At 36.0% G+C, this 20,468-nt stretch overlaps 1 protein-coding gene across 2 annotated transcripts in view; it reads left to right on the top strand.

Moving 5' to 3' along the window:
- Nucleotides 1-20,468, top strand: part of USF3 (upstream transcription factor family member 3) — a 72,728-nt gene that overhangs the window by 11,722 nt on the left and 40,538 nt on the right. Inside the window, exons 2-3 of one of the 2 annotated variants that reach the window (XM_036929577.2) lie at nt 11,178-11,293; nt 11,843-11,891. The gene's annotated coding sequence lies outside the window, so the exon portion shown is untranslated. Of the gene's footprint in view, nt 1-11,177; nt 11,294-11,842; nt 11,938-20,468 lie in introns of both variants that reach the window. The other variant, XM_036929576.2, reaches the window with a different exon arrangement.

Raw genomic sequence — 20,468 nt, 5'->3', positions numbered from 1 at the left:
TTTTCTCATAAGAACGCCAATCATATTGGATTAGGGACCACCCTAATGACCCCATTTTTTACTTAATTGCTTCTTTGAAGGCCCTGTCTTCAAATACAGTCTCATTCTGAAGTTTGGGGGTTAGTACTTCAACATATGAATTTCAGGGAAACAAAATACAGCCCATAATACATACATATATACATATATGTATATTTGATTATCAGTACATATAACTATATTGTACGGTGGACCTATAGGTTGAACCATCTGAAACTGAAGTTCCTAGAGTTAGAAACGGTCAAATATGGGCAATTTCAGATGGTTCAACGTACTTTGACATATTTAATCATTCTCCTTTTGATGAGCCTTGAGGGTGTTTCCTTGTCTTGCTACTTAAGACAAGTTTGTAATAAATATCCTTGAGTAAATATCTTTTGCACATTCAGGAATACACTTTTAGGGCAAATTTCCAGGAGTTGTCGCATCTAAGAGATACGTGTTTCTGTGGACAATATGTGGGACCATGGACGTCAGGAGTGGGCTGGTCTGGGGCACTCTGCCATAGGCCTTCCAGAACGGAGGCAAGTCTCCCTCAGGAGCTGGAAGAATAGATGCAGAAATTAGGGTTGCGAAGAGACTGTAAGTTTGTAGGTGGGGAGAGGCATTACCTCCATCAAAGAAGCTGTACTGAGATGTTCCCAATGGATTGTTTTGTCACTAAAAGTGAATAGAGAATTTTTATTATATAATTGTGACCAATAATGTTAGGGCATCCACCCTAAATTTTATCCAAGGAGCAGGATCACCCCACAGAGACTGGAACTGGCAGTGGAGGGTTTTTGATACTATTTGCATTTTATGTATCCTGCTCTTCAGTGTAACAGTTACTAATACGTACATAGTAAATTTTTGGACATACATAGGGAAAATGTCTAGAATTGATACTACCAGACTTAAAAGAGGGGAATTGGCACTTCCATACCTCTGTGCTGTGTAAAATTTTTACAGAGAACAGGGATTATTTTTGCCAATTAATTTTTTAAAAGCCTAAAGCATGGAGTTCTCTTTAAATTTATTATTGGCATTTTTTTTTCCTTTGATGCTATAATTTCTGAGCCACAGGTATTTGTAGTTTGCATGTGCAAGAGCAAGGAAAAGGTCTAAAGAATGCCAAACTGTTTATAGTGGGTATCCATGGGGAGCATGATTGTAGAGCTAAGTAACTTTCCCATTCAACTTTATGTATTTTTGTACCACCGAATGTAACTTTAATACAAACTGGTTAGTTGTATAGTTTTGAAAATAAACATTTTAAACCGTAGGCTTATTTCTTTTTTCTCAAAATACAGTTTGATTCACCTTCACAGTGAAAACTCTAGTGACATGGCTTCATTAATTTCATTTTCTTATATATGTCATTGTATCTCAAGGTTGGTATTTATGAATCACCATGACTGACAGTGTCAAGCATGACTGTGATGTGATTGACAGGAAGGAGCCAACAGACACCGTTGAAGGATCTAGGCTTTCTTTAATGGCAAGGAAATAAGAACTTCAGCAGTTACATAAAGCAAAGGAATACACAGCACATTCATAAATAGGTCCTCAAGTTCCTGCCAAGATGGAAGGCAGCAGCTGAAATCACATACATAGAGAAAGGATTCTTTGGGGATATGAAAAGCACCCCTGTGCTATCCCGGAACTAAAAATACAGGTTTCATGATTTAATAAGTTGAACCAGGTAGACCAGATAACAGGATATTCCAGGTAGAGGATTATTAACCTAAAGTGCTGAAGGAGATAAATGCAAGTAATATTTCATATAGCAAAATACAGAGAGCAAAGATGCCTAAAGTATTGAATAAGATGATAAAGCATATATAGTCATGATATTAAACATAAATGCTGTAATCAAATTTTGTATACTTAATGACATAGAGAAATGCTCACCTTAAGTAAAAAAGCAGAATTCAAAATCGCTTATGATCTAACACTTGTTAAAAATCAGGTGTGTATAGAAAAAAATCCATGAACATGTTAACAATGATTTCTTATAGATTCTGGTTGATGTGATTGAGAATAGGTTTAATTTTTTTTTATGCCTTGCTTTGTTTTCTGGGTGTATATTTTATTACAAGGAAAAACTGCTAAATCAAGGTGATCAGAATGAGCAGAGTCCTTTTTGTTACACAGTGTAAAATTGTATTTGTATAAGACAATGTATAACATACAGATATACTTGGCAAAAGAATAGTATTATTAGAATTATAATTACAATTATACTGGTGGCACAGTGGCCATGACCTAGACCAGGGATTAAAATTAGTTAGTTGTGTTAAAATTTCTGTGGATCATATGCTGGCTCAGTAGGGTAACTCATTTTGGTTGGAGAGGACTAGGTATTTACCAGAGATCGTAGGTAAAGAAATAAAACACATTTGAAAACTGCATATATATGTAGCCATTCCACAAAACATTTAAAATAATTGTAAAATGCGTAGGAATGCACTAAACAGCAGCAAAACAGAATTAAGTGTTGAGGTTGTAAAGATCTTCCTCAAACTATGGACAAATAATGTTTAAGCAATGTGCCATAAAATATTTTAATTAAGACACTGCAATTTCAATTTGAAACTTTTATGATAAAACTTAGATTTTTTTTTCATTGTATCTCAAGACACAATTTAAATTAACCTTTACCACTAATTTGCTTCTTGGTGGAAAGAAAACACAATTTGCCCCTGAGCAGTTAGACCTAGTTTTCTCTAAATAAATGCTAGTTCTTATTTTTGGTAGCTTCACATTTCCCCATATTACAGAAATTGGGGCTGATTGCTAACTAACTAGAATTCTGGAATTATATGATGAAAGAAAGCAGATGTGTTAACTGGTAAAAAAATGAATGGGTAGAGAATTCTAAATTACCCAAGGAGATTTCTATCAAAGAGTTTCTTTATTTTTTTTAACATACTGATTGAGATATAATTCACATAACACAAGGTTTACACATTTGAAGTGCAATTCAGTGACTGTTATGTATCTGCAGAGTTGTGCAACCATCAGCATAATCTAATTTTAGAACATTTCATCATCTCCAAAAGAACCTCACCCCCTCCTTCATTAGCAGTCATTCCCCTTCCTCCTCAGCCCCTGGCAACCACTAATCTACTTTCTGTTTCTATAAACTTCCCTATTCTGGAACTTATTGTAAATAGGACCATAAAATATATGGTCTTCTTTGCTGGCTTCTTTCACACTGCATAATGTTTTCAAGGTTCATCTGTGCTGTAGCATGTATCAGTACTTCATTCCTTTTTATTGCTGAATTATATTCTGTTGTTTGAATATTCCACATTTTGTTTATCCCTTCATCAGCTGATGTACATTTGGGTTGTTTCCACCTTTTGGCTATTACAAATAATGCTGCTATAAACATTTGTATACAAGTTTTTGTGTGAACATATGTTTTCAGTACTCTTGAGTATATCCCCTCAGAGTAGAATGGCCGGGTCATATTTTAACTCTATGTATAACATTTGAGGAACTGTCAAATTGTTCCAAAGTGGTTGTACCACTTTTTAAGCCTACCAGCAATATATGAGAACTCCAATTTCTCCACATCCTCACCAATGCTTGTTATTGACTGTCGATTTTTATTTTAGCCATCCTAGTAGGTATGAGGTCCTATCTCACAGGGTTTTTTTAAAAAATATTTTCCTGATGGCTAATGATATTGAACATATTTTCATGGGTTTATTGGCCATTTGTATATCTTTGGAGTAATGTCTATTGAAATAATGTTGCTCGTTTTTAAACTGGGTTGTCTTTTTATTACTGAGTTGTAAGCGTTCCCGATATATTCTAGATACAATTCCCTTATTAGAGACATAATCTGTAAACATTTTCTTCCATTCCATGGGTTATCATTTTACTTTCTTAGTGGTGTCTTCTGAAGCACAGTATGTTTGCATTTTGAAGTCCAGTGTATTTTTTTTCTTTTTTCATTTGTGCTTTTGGCATCATACCTGTGTTTTAAAGTGTTTACATGTGATTCAGTTGGAGTTAATTTTTGTAGGTGGTGTGAGGTAGGGTTCTAACTTCATTTTCTTGCATGCAAATATCCCATTGCCCCAGCAACATTTGTTGAAAAGGCTATTCTTTCTCCTATTAACTGGGTTTGGCATCTGGTGAAAAATCAGTTGGCCACAAATGTGAGGGTTTATTTCTAGACTCTTAATTCCATTCCATTGATTTGTATGTCTATTGTTAGGCTAGTATCACAGTGGCTTGATTATGCTAGCTTTGTAGTAATTTTTAAAGTTGTGAGCCCTCTAACTTTGTTGTTCTTTTCAGTTTTTCAGTTTTTAAACAGTGTCGACAGTAGAATTACATGTTAAACATTTAACACCTGTTTAAAGCAGATTGTGTGAATCATTTGTTTTATGAAAAAACTATAAATCAAATTACTTTTTATTTTATGGCTTCTGATTGATGTTTTTGTTTTCTGTGAGCCAGGGGCCTTAGAAAATAAGTTTTCTGGGCTACATATTACCATCTACATATATCCAAGGCAATAAGATACAAGTTGAAAAATAGGGAATATAGTACTAGAAAACATGGTTTTGCTAAAATGTACCATATGTGCTTGGTTTTTTCTTTTTGTGGGAGGGTGAGGAAGCATTATGAAAATAGGTAGGGACTTGGGCTTAGGAGTCAGGTAGAGTTCAAATCCTGTCTACACCATTTATTAGCTGTGTGATAATGAACAAACTACTAAATTATTTTGTGCCACTTTATAAATTAGTAAATATTAAATGAGAATATTTATGTATAAAGTAGTTATATAACATGTATAAATAGTTATAAAATTATTTGTCTTAATTTTTTAAAAAAGGATATATCAACAGAGGAGTGATTAAATCTGGAGATAATAAACACTATTCATAGCACACATTTTTGCTTTCCTGTTCATTTTTTATTTATATTTTTTATTAAGGTATAATTCATATATCATAAAACTTACCCTTTGAAAATGTATAATTCATTACTTTTTAGTATATGTACAAGTGTGCAATTGTCTTCAGTGTCTAACTCAAGAGCATCAAGCCCCAAAGAAACCCATACCCATTAGACACTCTTCATTCTCATTCTCCACCCTTGATAACCACTGATCTACCTTTTGTCTCTGTGGATTAGCCTGTTCCTGCTATTTCATGTAATGGAATGATACAATATGTAACCTCATGTGTAGGGTGACTTTCATGTAACGTTTTCAAGGATCACCCATGCTGTAGCATGTATCAGTACTTATCTCTTTTTATTGCTGAGTAATATTCCATGATGTTGATATACTACATTTATTTATATATTCATTATTTGATGGACATTTGTCTTGTTTTAACTCTGGCTATTGTGAATATCGCTGCAGCAAACATTCATGTACAAGCTTTTATGTGAACATGTGTTTTTAATTCTATTCTGTATATACCTATGTGGAATTGCTGGATCACATGGTAACTCTGGGTTTAACTATTTGAGGAACTAACAAACTGTTTTCCAAGGTGACTATACCACTTTACATTCTACCAGCAATGTATGAGTAATGGGACACATTTTTTTTAGGAGAGAAAGGCAGAGACTTTTATTTAGAGAGAAAGCAAAAGGCAGAGCTCCTGGCTCATGCCAGGAGGGGACAAGAGAGCCCCGGGGTGGTGCCTTGTCTAGGGATTTTATAGGTGGTTGAGAGAGAGTAATGGGACACTTTTGAATATAAACATACTTTCCCAGCTTTATTGTCAAATAAAAATTGTATATAAGCTGTACAACATGATATTTTGATATATGTGTACATTGTGAAATTATTATCACAATCAAGCTAATTACCAAATCAGTCATCTCACATATTACCTTCTGTGGTGAGAACACCTAAGATCTTGCTTAGCAAATTTCAAGCATATAATAATTTACTATTAACTAGTCCCCTTGCTGAACACTAGTTCTCCAGAACGTATTCATCTTATAAACGAATGTTTGTGCCCTTTGATCAATCTCTCCCCATTTTCCCCACCCCCTAGCTGGTGGTAACCACCATTCTACCCTCTGTTACTATGAGTTCGACTTTTGTAGTTTCTACATATAAATAAGACCATGCAGTGTTTGTGTTTTGTGTCTGGCTTATTTCACGTAGCATAACATCCTTCAGGTTGGTCAATGTTACACATGTCAGGATTTGCTTCTTTTTAAACGGCAAATAGTCCATTTTATATATAACTATATCACACTCTATTACACACTATATATCTATGATACAATATTCCCTATACATATATATATATATATATATTTTTTCTTCATTCGTTGATGGACACTTAGTTTATTTCCATATCTTCGCTATAGTGAATGATGCTGCAGTGAATCTGTTCATGTATCTGTTTGAGATAGTGATTTTATTTGCTTTGGATAAATACCCAGAAGTGGGATTGCTGGAATATATGGTAGTTCTATAATTTTTTGAGGAGCCTCCATACTGTTTTCCATAGTGATTGTTATCAGTTTACATTTTCACCAACAGTGTATGAGGGTTCTCATTTCTCTACCTCCTCACCAACACTTGTTATCTCTTGTCTTTTTGGTAATAGTCATTCTAACAGGTGTAAGGTGAGATCATTGTGGTTTGGATTTGCATTCCCTGATGATTCATCATGTTGAGCATCTTTTTCCTACACCTGTTTGTCATTTGTATGTCTTCTTGGTAAATATGTATATTCTCCTTTGAATATGTAATTTTAAAAGAAACCTCAAGGGATTAAGTGGAGGGGCCCTGAGAGAGCCTTTTGAAGATGTTGGTAATAAATATTCTGTATCTTGATCTTAGTGTTGATTACATGGGTATATTTACATATAAAAATTCATTGAGCAGTAAAGACAAGAATTATTGTATATATGTTACATATCAGTCCTTCCTTCATTGTCCTTTTTTTCATTTTACTGTACACCAGGGATACTTTGTTTCAGACCAGTGCTGGTCTGGTGGGTTGATTTTTGAGAACTACTGATCTTGAGATAAAATCCGAATACATGCATTAGGTAGAAAATTTCTTCACAATCTGGTCCAAGTTCTCTTTCTATCTGCACCTCCTGCTTCTTTCCCTCCCTTCCCATGTTTTGTATATTCCTGGTGCAGTCCTCAGACTCAGAAGGCTTTTTATATTTCACTGCCCCTTGCAATTTGCTCTTCTTCTACCACATATCCTTTTTCCTTTCCAGCTCCTCCTGGCAAATTCTCTGAAAATAAGTTTTCTTGAGTCCCACGAGAAACATACTTGATGCTCTGTTCTTGTATAACATTTTATAGTAAATCTTTGAGATAGTATTTAGCAATTTTAAGCTCAGTTTTTAAGACTTTTAAAGTAATTGCAGACTTAAACACAATACAAAAATACTACAAGGAGCTATATACTTTTGACCCAGTTTCCCTCAGTGGTGAATTCTTATACATCTGTAAGACAAATATCAAAACCAGGAGGTTGACATTCACTAACCAACTTGTAAGTGTATACTTTTACTCACTTTTTTTCCATCTGCTGTCCAATATGGTAGCCACTAACCATTTGTAACTATTTAATTGAAATTACTTAAAATTATATAAAATTAAAAATTTAATTCCATGGCCTCAAAAGCTACATTTCAAGCACCTAATAGCCACATGTGACTAGTGGCAACCATCTGGAGAGCACAGATATAGAATAAATACAGCACAGATAGAGAATATTTCCACTGCACAAAGTTCTTTTGGATAGCCCTGATGTAGACTGTTCTTGAGGACAGACATGCCTTTTTCATCTTTATATCTACAATTCCTAGGCAGTATGTAAGTACTCAACCTGTACCTGAGTGATTGAGTTTAGTCCTACCCTCTTGTTTTACATGTGAAGGAACTTGGGGCCTAAGTTATGATAAATCAAATGATACCTAGATTTTTGAGTAACAAATATAGAGGTAAAGCTCTATTTTCCTAATTACAAGTTCACTGATCTTTCCACATGGACCTTATTTTGTAAGCTCATTGATTTTTATCAGTTTTAGAGGAAGGAGTATTAAAGTAATATAATAGTTTTCAAAGTTTAGGGTGCATAAGGATCATCTAGGAAGCTTGTTAGAACATTGTATTCTTGGATCTGTCCCTCCCAAGATTCTCATTCGGTTGATCTGGCATGGGACATAGGAATCTGTACTTTAAACATACGCTTAATAAAGACTGTGTGGTAATAGCATAAAGATAGATCAAATAGAGAGCGTAAGTGCAATTGATTTTTAACAAAGGTGCCAGTGAAGAAATATTTTCAACAAGTGGCATTGGAACAACTAAATATTCATATTGGGAAAAAAGTGAACTTTAATCCCTACCTTATGCCACACATACTATGGACCCTTGACCTAAATGTAACAATACTGTAAACCTTCTAGAAGCAATCATAAGAGAATATCTTGGGGATGGGTGAATGTTTTTTGGATAGGACACAAAAGGAATAATCATAAAAGAAAAAATGGATGTTATACTTCATCAAGAACTTTTGCTCATCAAAAGACGCAATTAAGAAAATGCATAAGTAGGCTGCATGATGGGAAAAATATTTGCAAAATATATTTCAGACAAAGGACAGGTATCCAGAAGATATGAATAACTCAGAATATTTGAAGATTAACTATAAACCAGTAATAAAAGATAATCCAGTTAAAAAACAGGCAAAAGATATGTGCAGACAAAATAAGATCTATAAATTGTCTTAATACACATAAGAAAGTATTCAATATTATTAGTCACCCAGGAAATGCAAATTAAACTATAATGAGATACCTCTAAATACCCACCAGAATAACTAAAATTAATAGGCTGACAAAACCCACTGGTGAGGATATGGAGCAACCAGAACTTTTCTGCTTTGTGGGTGGGAGTGCAAAATGGTTCTATCACTCTGGGGAAAGTGTGATACATGTTTTTACATAAGTCTTTTTATGGATATAGTCTTCCATTTCTCTTGGGTAAATACCTATGAGTGGAACTGCAGGATGTATGATAAGCAATTCTCCTAGATATTTACCCAAGAGAAATGAAAGACTATACCCACAAAAGATTATACAAGAATGTTCATGGATAGCAGCTTTATTCTTAGAAGCTAAAACATAGAAACAGTCCAGTTGTCCATCAACAGAAGCTGAATAAACATACTGTTATAAATTCACACACAATTATGCATTCATAGTCAGCAATAAAAATGAACAGACAACTGGATGAATTTTAAAAATGTTATGCTGAGCAAGAGTTTGACACAATAGAATTCTCAGTTAATACATTATTATAAAGTTCAGTGGTGAAAAGTATGAGAACACTGGTTGCTCTGTGGAAGAAGGGGAAGGGATTGATTTCTAGGAAGAGTCATGAGAAAATTTTGGTGATAATTTTCTGCACCTTGATAGGGGGGTTGAGTGACACAGGTGTGTGCATTTGTCAAAACTCATTGAATGTTACACTTAAGGTTTGTGCATTTTACTATATCTAAGTTTTACCTTGAGGGGAAAAAGTTTTAGAAGATGTGATTTTGGTGCAAGTGATCTGAATCATTGGGTTTGAGTAATATCAGAAATAATTCTTTCTTACAATGAAAATAACAATTCATGGATTACTAATGTTAACATTTAAAAAATTTTCTTTAAAAATTCATGGCACTTCAAATATTTCAGAAGGTGTACTTTTATTTAGTTATATGAATATTGTATTAAATGCGCCATTTCCTTACTAGGAGGTTAGTAAGTGAACAAAGATTTATGGCAATATATGGTTTCTTATTCCAATAATATTCCTTTTTAGTATTAGGACTGCAATTTTGATATCAGAAGAAATTGGACTTGGAAATAATTTTGCATTGAATTAGATGGAATTGAAATTGGTTGAAATGTGGTTTGAGATGGATATAGTGACATTTGGTAAACTGGATGCTTTTGTATGCCTCTTTCAGTTAACTCCTTCCCTCCTCCCTCTTCTCCCCATTCCCCCACCCCCATGCAATGAATGTGTTTACTTATGTGATATCTTAATTGTGACATGAATCTTCACACTTTCAATAGTGCAGAAGGGGAGCAACTAGAACAGTGATGCTGATGACCCAGTGCTGTCTCATGGGCAGAGGCAAATCTGACTTTACTGGTTTATAGGTTGAAATTATACAGTCAATTCAAATAATCTCTCCTATGATAAGGTATTGGTTAGGTGCTGAAACTTACTCAAATAAAGAACCCTGCCTGTGTTTCCAAATTTTCCTTATAAGAAACACCTGGGGCACTTACTAAATTTCAGACCCCTCCCTTACAGACTGATTCAGTGGGTCTGCGATGGGCTGAGAATTTGTATGTTTAGGAAACATTGCCTTATAGTACAGCTAAGTTTCTCAAACTTTTTTGTACGAAAAGAAGAAGAAGAAGAAGAAAAAATCACCCAGACACCTTGTTGTAAATACAAATTCCTGGGCCCTACCCAGCCCCTCTCATTTGTCTGGGATGAAACTCTCAAGTTTACATTTATTAAAAAAATTTTTTAAAATTTTGGTATCATTAATCTACAGTTACATGAGGAACATTATGTTTACTAGACTCCCCCCATCATCGAGTTTACATTTTTTTTAGAACATTTGTAATGCACAGGTCTGAGGGCTGTCTTCCCAGAGTTGCTGCCTTAGTGGAAGATCCTTGAGTAAGTTTTCAGTTACCCTGACTAGAAGGCAGGGGAAAGTAAAAGTTTGAAGGAAAGATCATTTTAGAACTGGGGACAGTTCTTAGTGTAAGACCTAAGGAGGGGTCTGAAATTTAGTAAGTGTCCCAGGTGTCTCTTATCAGGAAAATTTGGAGGGCAGTGAGAAAAGGGCCAGTGAGCACACAGAAGAGAAAGAAGAAAATCACCTGGAACCATCCAATAGCTGCAGCACTACCATCTTTGCGGGAGTAGAGCTTGGCTAACCCAGGGAAAAGTGAGTTTTGATAGCAGCTACATTCATTAGTTTTCAAGTGGTAGAGAAATTCAGGATCATCCTATATGCCACTAAAACTCTGCTTGCCTGTTGCCAATCCTTGTTTTACATGCTGCTAATGGAATCATAGTTTCATAGCCTCTATAAACATTCATTGATTTTTCTCTTGTATAGTAAGAAGAAAACAAAACTTATAGACCACCCTCTGGCAGAAGATGATAGATTTGGATCAGAAACAGGAGGTGTTGGAAGCCAGGAATCAAAAGTGAAGAAATTCTGCAAATCCTTAGGTGAGAAAGGTGACAGGGATTTATTTATTTATTCACATGTCCTGCATTATTATTATACGGTTATCTAATATAAGCGTGTTGCTTTAGGCTGATGTGTACCTTCACAAATGTTAGGGAGAGGGCAGAATAAGCTGCTGGAAATGGGTCTTGAGCACACACATATCTCCTCAGGCAGCTTCAGTAAGTACTTTTCTGTCATTTACCTTGTCTGCATTCTTCTACTCATTTCCCAGGACCCTTCTTCCTCCTTTCCAGGAATAAAGCCTTAACCCGAACCTCATTAATATTCATTGCTCACATTTATTGAATTATTTTAAGTACTGCTAGGCACTGAGCTGCCATGCTCTTGCATTATTTCATTCCCTTTTCAAAACAACCCAATGATCTAGATGCTGTGATTATGATCCATTTTGTAGATGAAACCGCTCAGGTCCCAAGAGGTTATACACCTGGCCTAGGACTTCACAATTAGGAAATAGCAGAACCAGATTTTTAAACTCATGCTTTCTCACTTCCGATTCCATATTCGTTGCCTTCTTTCTTTTTCAGGGAGAAAACAGGAAACCACACTCGCCATCTCCTTCACTGTACAGAACAGGTATCCCAACTTGACAGACCTCTTTTGAAAGGTTGTCAGTCCCTGGGTAAGGGCATTCAAGTTTTCATTACGAAACTTTGAACATGAAAGAGGAGAAAGAAATCAACTATAATATTGCTTGTCTTACATAACTATGGTTAATATTTTAATGTATTTGCTTTCAACCTTTTTTGGTATATGTATGTATTTCCTTATAATACATGTATTTTTTAGTATCCTGATATTTTAATTGTAAGTACAATTTTCATACTCATACTCAGATTTACAACTCTCAAATGATAATGTACGACTTCTGGCAGTTTGAGAGAAGCCTGGCAAATGAGTTAATGAGTAAATGCTTGCTCTCTTCCATGTATGGAAGAGTCCATGTGTGTGCCTTGTCACAGTTGTGTTCTTCTGTGTTCAGAGAAGGGCACTGTGGTTCTAGTTTCAATTTTGTATAACACTTCAAACAGTAACATGAACAAAGAACACATAACTGCCCCAACTCAAGTATGTTATATCTGTCTCCCCATATCTTATATGCTCAAATCCACATCCCCTTAAGCCTTTCTTGATTTCCAAGCTCATAATGATCTTTCTTTACTCCAGTCTTCTCAAGCTGTTTCTGACTATACTCTTATTTGACATTCACCATGTTTCTCTGCTAGTTTTAATATTTTTTGTCCTGTTTTCTTTATATGTATGTGTGTGTATATATATATTTTTTATTGAGGTATCGCTGATATACACTCTTATAAAGGTTTCCCATGAAAAAGATTGTGGTTACTACATTCACCCATATTATCAAGTCCCCCCCACAGCCCATTGCAGTCACTGTTCATCAGTGTAGTAAGATGCCACGAAGTTACTATGTGCCTTCTCTGTGTTACACTGTCTTCCCTGTAACCCTCCCCACACCATGTGTATCAATCATAATACCCCTCAATCCCCTTCTCCCTCCCTCCCAACCGCCCTCCCACACCCCTCCCCTTTGGTAACCACTTGTCCCTTCTTGGAGTCTGTGAGTCAGCTGCTGTTTTGTTCCTTTAGTTTTGCTTCATTGTTATACTCTACAAATGAGGGAAATCATTTGGTTCTTGTTTTCTCTGCCTGGCTTATTTCACTGAGCATAATACCCTCTAGCTCCATCCATGTTGTTGCAAATGGTAGGATTTGTTTTCTTCTCATGGCTGAATAATATTCCATTGTGTGTATGTACCACATCTTCTTTATTCATTCATCTATTGATGGATGCTTAGGTTGCTTCCATACCTTGGCTATTGTAAATAGTGCTGCGATAAACATAGGGGTGTATATGTCTTTTTGAATCTGAGAGCTTGTTTCCTTTGGGTAAATTCTTAGGAGTGGAATTCCTGGGTCAAATGGTATTTCTGTTTTGAGTTTTTTGAGGAACCTCCATATTGCTTTCCACAATAGTTGAACTAGTTTACATTCCCACCAGCAGTGTAGGAGGGTTCCCCTTTCTCCGCATCCTCACCAGCATTTGTTGTTCCTAGTCTTTTGGATGTTACCTAACTAGGGTGAGGTAATATCTCATTGTGGTTTTAATTTGCATTTTCCTGATAATTAGTGATGCGGAACATCTTTTCATGTGCCTGTTGGCCATCTAAATTTCTTCTTTGGAGAAGTGTCTGTTCATATCTTCTGCCCATTTTTTGATCAGGTATTTGCTTTTTGGGTGTTGAGGGATGTGGTTCTTTATGTATTTTGGATGTTAATCCCTTGTTGGATATGTCCTTTATGAATATATTCTCCCATACTGTAGGATGTCTTTTTGTTCTGCTGATGGTGTCCTTTGCTGTACTGAAGCTTTTTAGTTTGATGTAGCCCCATTTGTTCATTTTTGCTTTTGTTTCCCTTGCTCAAGGAGATGTGTTCAGGAAAAAGTTGCTCATGTTTATATTCAAGAGATTTTTGCCTATGTTTTCTTCTGAGAGTTTTATGGTTTCATGACTTAGATTCAGGTCCTTTATCGATTTCAAGTTTACTTTTGTGTATGGAATGAGACAGTTAATAATCCAGATTCATTCTCTTACATGTAGCTGTCCAGTTTTGCAAACATCAGTTGTTGAAGAGGCTGTCATTTCCCCATTGTATATCCAGGGCTCCTTTATCATATATTAATTGACCATATATGTGTGGGTTTATAACTGGGCTCTCTATTTTGTTCCATTGATCTATGGGTCTGTTCTTGTGCCAGTACCAAATTGTCTTGATTATTGTGGCTTTGTAGTAAGCTTGAAGTTGGGGAGCATAATCCCCCCTGCTTTATTCTTCGTTCTCAGGATTGCTTTTGCTATTTGGGGTTTTTTGTGGTTCCATATGAATTTTAGAACTATTTGCTCTAGTTTGCTGAAGAATACCTTTGGTATTTTGAAAAGGATTGCATTGAATCTGTATATTGCTTAAGGCAGGATGGCCATTTTGACAACATTAATTCTTCTTATCCATGAGCACGGGATGTGTTTCCATTTATTGGTATCTTCTTTAATTTCTCTCATGAGTGTCTTGTAGTTTTCAAGGTATAGGTCTTTCACCTCCTTGGCTAAGTTTATTTCTAGGTATTTTATTCTTTTTGATGCAACTATGAATGGAATTGTTTTCTTGATTTCTCTATCTGCTAGTTCATTGTTAGAATATAGGAAAGCCACAGATTTCTGTGTGTTGATTTTGTATCCTGCAACTTTGCTGTATTCCGATATCAGTTCTAATAGTTTTGGGGTGGATTCTTTAGGATTTTTGTACAATATCATGTCATCTGCAAACAGTGACAGTTTAACTTCTTCCTTACCAATCTGTATGGATGCCTTTTATTTCGTTGTGTTGCCTAATTGCTGTGGCGAGGACCTCCAGAACTATGTTGAATAAAAGTGGAGAGAGTGGGCTTCCTTGTCTTGTTCCAGATCTTAGAGGAAAAGCTTTCAGTTTCTCACTGTTAAGTACGATGTTGGCTGTGAGTTTGTCATATATGGCCTTTATTATGTTGAGGTACTTGCCCTCTATACCCATTTTGTTGAGAGTTTTTATCATGAATGGATGTTGAATATTGGTGAGTGCTTTTTCAGCATCTGTGGAGATGATCAAGTGACTTTTGTCCTTTTTGTTGATGTGGTGTATGATGTTGATGTTTTTACCATCTTTGCATTCCTGGATAAATCCTACTTGATAATGGTGGATGATCTTTTTGATGTGTTTTTGAATTTGGTTTGCTAATATTTTATTGAGTATTTTTGCATCTATGTTCATCAGGGATATTGGTCTTTAATTTTCTTTTTTTTTGTGGTGTCTGCCTGGTTTTGGTATTAGAGTGATGCTGGCTTTATAGAACAAGTTTGGAAGTATTCCCTCCTCTTCTACTTTTTTGGAAAACTTTAAGGAGAATGGGTATTAGGATTTCACTAAATGTTTGATAAAATTCAGTGGTGAAACCATCTGGTCCAGTGGTTTTGTTCTTAGGTAGTTTTTTTTGTTACCGATTCAATTTTGTTGCTGGTAATTGGTCTGTTCAGATTTTCTGTTTCTTCTTGGGTCAGTCTTGGAAGGTTGTGTTTTTCTAGAAAGTTGTGCATTTCTTCTAGGTTATCCAGTTTGTTACCATATAATTTTTCATAGTATTCCCTCATAATTCTTTGTATTTCTGTGGTGTCCGTAGTGATCTTTCCTTTCTCATTTCTGATTCTGTTGATGTGTCTAGACTCTCTTTTTTTCTTTTTTCTTTTTTTTTTTTTTGTTTGAGAGGGCATCTCTCATATTTATTGATCAAATGGTTGTTAACAACAATAAAATTCTGTATAGGAGAGTCAGTGCTCAATGCACAATCATTAATCCACCCCCAGCCTAATTCTCATCAGTCTCCGATCTTCTGAAGCACAACGAACAAGTTCTTACATGGTGAACAAATTCTTACATAGTGAATAAGTTCTTACATGGTGAACAGTACAAGGGCAGTCATCACAAAAACTTTCAGTTTTGATCACTCATTATGAACTATAAACAATCAGGTCAAATATGAATATTCCTTTGATTTTTATATACTTGATTTATATGTGAATCCCACATTTCTCCCTTTATTATTATTATTATTATTATTATTTTTCAATAAAATGCTGAAGTGGTAGGTAGATGCAAGATAAAGGTAGAAAACATAGTTTAGTATTGTAAGAGAGCAAATGTAGATGATCAGGTTTGTGCCTGTAGACTATGTGCTAATCCAAGCTAGACAAGGGCAATAATACATCCACAGATGCAGAAGATTTCTCTCAAAACAGGGGGGCTGAGGTTCTAAGCCTCACCTCTGTTGATCCCCAATTTCTCACCTGATGGCCCCCCTGCGACTGTGCCTGTCTTAGGTTGTTCCTCCCTTGAGGAATCTTACCCGTCTCTGGCTAACCAGTCATCTTCCAGGGCCATACAGGGAAATGTAAAGTTGGTAAGTGAGAGAGTAGCCATATTGTTTGAAAAGGTTAGCTTTTTACTTCTTTGCAGATTTATGCCCTGTGGTTTCTATGCCCAGCATTTGTCTTGAGGTATCTTTACCACTTGGAGGAGTTATAATACTCGGTGAATTCGATATGAGGCATGAATTCTATTTAAGGGTTGTAATTAGGAAGGAAGAAGAAAAGCTGTAGAGGTAGCAGATGAAAGAAAACATGGGAAGATTGATTATTTCTTTGACATATCTTCTTGTAGAGTAACTTAAGCATGTATAGGTTTTAAACTACTACTTAAATTGCTCACACACATTAACATAATAGGAATACAGTTACATAACCAAAGCAGATCTATAATTACCAGCCATCTCCAGCGAATCTGAGAAAACCAGTTAGGCACCCTAGGCATTTGTGAAAATTTATCTATGATATAATGGATATTGTCCAACTGTACTTGAACAGTCTGAGAGAAATCAGACAAATTAAAACAACCCATTCCTGGGAACTGTTCACATTCCATATGTTCTTTTAACAGTAGATAGTCTGTAGTTGTAAGATTTTGGAGCGCTACAACTTGCGCTTCTCCTAATTCTTGGTTGAGTTCCAACAGTATAGATCCAGTCAAATTTGTTGTTTTACTGTATGCACAGGCCAGCTTAGATATCTCCTTCTTCATTCCAATGGCAAGTCCAGGAACCGGTGGGATGAATGCAGCTACAACTGCAGCATCGCCTGGATTTTTGTTGAGGTTTTTTGATGATCATCTTCTGGTATGTCTCTTCCAGAGAGTGCTGATGTTGGAAGTTCTTTTTCATATCGTATCTTAGTTCATTTTCGGGGTAGCCAAATTAGGCTTTGATCCTCTGTATAAACACAAACAGACCCTTTGCCCACACTTTAATATGCCCTTTATACCATTGTGTAGAACTCATTGGAGGTCACCACACAGGAACTGCTTTTTTTTTTTTTAAGAGAAAGGAATATTATCGGAAAAGTGTACATCCATAGCTGATCATCTGACACCCTTTAAGTGATCAAAATTAAGGATATTTAAAGCATGCATTAATCGTTGATTTACAGTTAGTTTTATCCTATCAGGGAGTAATCCCCCTTCTCTTTCTTTCTTTTTTTTTTTTTTTTGTTATCTTTAATCTACACTTACACGAAGAATATTATGTTTACTAGGCTCTCCCCTATACCAGGTCCCCCCTATATACTCCTTTACAGTCACTGTCCATCAGCATAGCAAAATGTTGTAGAATCACTACTTGTCTTCTCTGTCTTGTATAGCCCTCCCCTTTCTCCCACCCCCCCATGCATGCTAATCTTAATACCTCTCTTCTTCTCACCCTCCCCTTATCCCTCCCTACCCACCCATCCTCCCCAGTCCCTTTCCCTTTGGTACCTGTTAGTCCATTCTTGGGTTCTGTGATTCCACTGCTGTTTTCTTCCTTCAGTTTTTCCTTTGTTCTTATACTCCACAGATGAGTGATATCATTTGGTATTTCTCTTTCTCCGCTTGGTTTATTTCACTGAGCATAATACCCTCCAGCTCCATCCATGTTGCTTCAAATGGTAGGATTTGCCCTCTTCTTATGGCTGAGTAGTATTCCATTGTGTATATGTACCACATCTTCTTTATCCATTCATCTACCGATGGACATTTAGGTTGATTCCAATTCTTGGCTATTGTAAATAGTGCTGCAATAAACATAGGGGTGCATCTGTCTTTCTCAAACTTGATTGCTGTGTCCTTAGGGTAAATTCCTAGGAGTGGAATTCCTGGGTCAAATGGTAAGTCTGTTTTGAGCATTTTGATGAACCTCCATACTGCTTTACACAATGGTTGAACTAATTTACATTCCCACCAGCAGTGTAGGAGGGTTCCCCTTTCTCCACAGCCTCGCCAACATTTGTTGTTGTTTGTCTTTTGGATGGCGGCCATCCTTACTGGTGTGAGGTGATACCTCATTGTAGTTTTAATTTGTATTTCTCTGATAATTAGCGATGTGGAGCATCTTTTCATGTGTCTGTTGGCCATCTGAATTTCTTTTTTGGAGAACTGTTCAGTTCCTCTGCCCATTTTTTAATTGGATTATTTGATTTTTGTTTGTTGAGGCGTGTGAGCTCTTTATATATTTTGGATGTCAAGCCTTTATCGGATCTGTCATTTACAAATATATTCTCCCATACTGTAGGGTTCCTTTTTGTTCTATTGATGGTGTCTTTTGCTGTACAGAAGCTTTTCAGCTTAATATAGTCCCACTTGTTCATTTTTGCTGTTGTTTTCCTTGCCCGGGGAGATATGTTCAAGAAGAGGTCACTCATGTTTATGTCTAAGAGGTTTGTGCCTATGTTTTTTTCCATGAGTTTAATGGTTTCATGACTTACATTCAGGTCTTTGATCCATTTTGAGTTTACTTTTGTATATGGGGTTAGACAATGGTCCAGTTTCATTCTCCTACATGTAGCTGTCCAGTTTTGCCAGTACCATCTGTTGAAGAGACTGTCATTTCACCATTGTATGTCCATGGCTCCTTTATCAAATATTAATTGACCGTATATGTTTGGGTTAATGTCTGGAGTCTCTAGTCTGTTCCGTTGGTCTGTGGCTCTGTTCTTGTGCCAGTACCAAATTGTCTTGACTACTATGGCTTTATAGTAGAGCTTGAAGTTGGGGAGTGAGATCCCCCCTACTTTATTCTTCTTTCTCAGGATTGCTTTGGCTATTCAGGGTCTTTGGTGTTTCCATATGAATGTTTGAATTATTTGTTCCAGTTAATTGAAGAATGTTGCTGGTAATTTGATAGGGATTGCATCAAATCTGTATATTGCTTTGGGCAGGATGGCCATTTTGACGATATTGATTCTTCCTAGCCACGAGCATGGGATGAGTTTCCATTTGTTAGTGTCCCCTTTAATTTCTCTTAAGAGTCACTTGTAGTTTTCAGAGTGTAGGTCATTCACTTCTTTGGTTAGATTTATTCCTAGGTATTTTATTCTTTTTGATGCAATTGTGAATGGAATTGTTTCCCTGATTTCTCTTTCTATTGGTTCATTGTTAGTGTATAGGAAAGCTACAGATTTCTGTGTGTTAATTTTGTATCCTGCAACTTTGCTGTATTCTGATATCAGTTCTAGTAGTTTTGGGGTGGAGTCTTTAGGGTTTTTTATGTACAATATCATGTCATCTGCAAATAGTGACAGTTTAACTTCTTTACCAATCTAGATTCCTTGTATTTCTTTGTTTTGTCTGATTGCCGTGGCTAGGACCTCCAGTACTATGTTAAATAGCAGTGGGGAGAGTGGGCATCCCTGTCTAGTTCCCGATCTCAGAGGAAAAGCTTTCAGCTTCTCGCTGTTCAGTATAATGTTGGCTGTGGGTTTATGATATATCACCTTTATTATGTTGAGGAACTTGCCCTCTATTCCCATTTTGCTGAGAGTTTTTATCATGAATGGATGTTGAATTTTGTCAAATGCTTTTTCAGCATCTATGGAGATGATCATGTGGTTTTTGTCTTTCTTTTTGTTGATGTGGTGGATGATGTTGATGGATTTTCGAATGTTGTACCATCCTTGCATCCCTGGGAATAATCCCACTTGGTCATGGTGTATGATCCTTTTGATACACTTTTGAATTCAGTTTGCTAATATTTTATTAAGTTTTTTTGCATCTACATCATTAGGGATATTGGTCTGTAATTTTCTTTTTTGGTGGGGTCTTTGCCTGGTTTTGGTATTAGGGTGATGTTGGCTTCATAGAATGAGTTTGGGAGTATTCCCTCCTCTTCTATTTTTTGGAAAACTTTAAGGAGAATGGGTATTATGTCTTCTCTGTGTGTCTGATAAAATTCCGAGGTAAATCCGTCCGGCCTGGGTGCTTTGTTCTTGGGTAGTTTTTTGATTACCGTTTCAATTTCTTTGCTCGTAATTGGTTTGTTTAACTTTTGTGTTTCTTCCTTGGTCAGTCTTGGAAGGTTGTATTTTTCTAGGAAGTTGTCCATTTCTTCTAGGTTTTCCAGCTTGTTGGCATATAGGTTTTCATAGTAGTCTTTAATAATTCTTTCTATTTCTGTGGAGTCTGTCGTGATTTTTCCATTCTCATTTCTCATTCTGTTGATTTGTGTTGATTCTCTTTTTC

This window comes from Manis pentadactyla, chromosome 1, assembly GCF_030020395.1.
Source record: "Manis pentadactyla isolate mManPen7 chromosome 1, mManPen7.hap1, whole genome shotgun sequence".
NCBI lineage: Eukaryota > Metazoa > Chordata > Mammalia > Pholidota > Manidae > Manis > Manis pentadactyla.
This window is presented reverse-complemented; position numbering and strand designations above follow the sequence as displayed.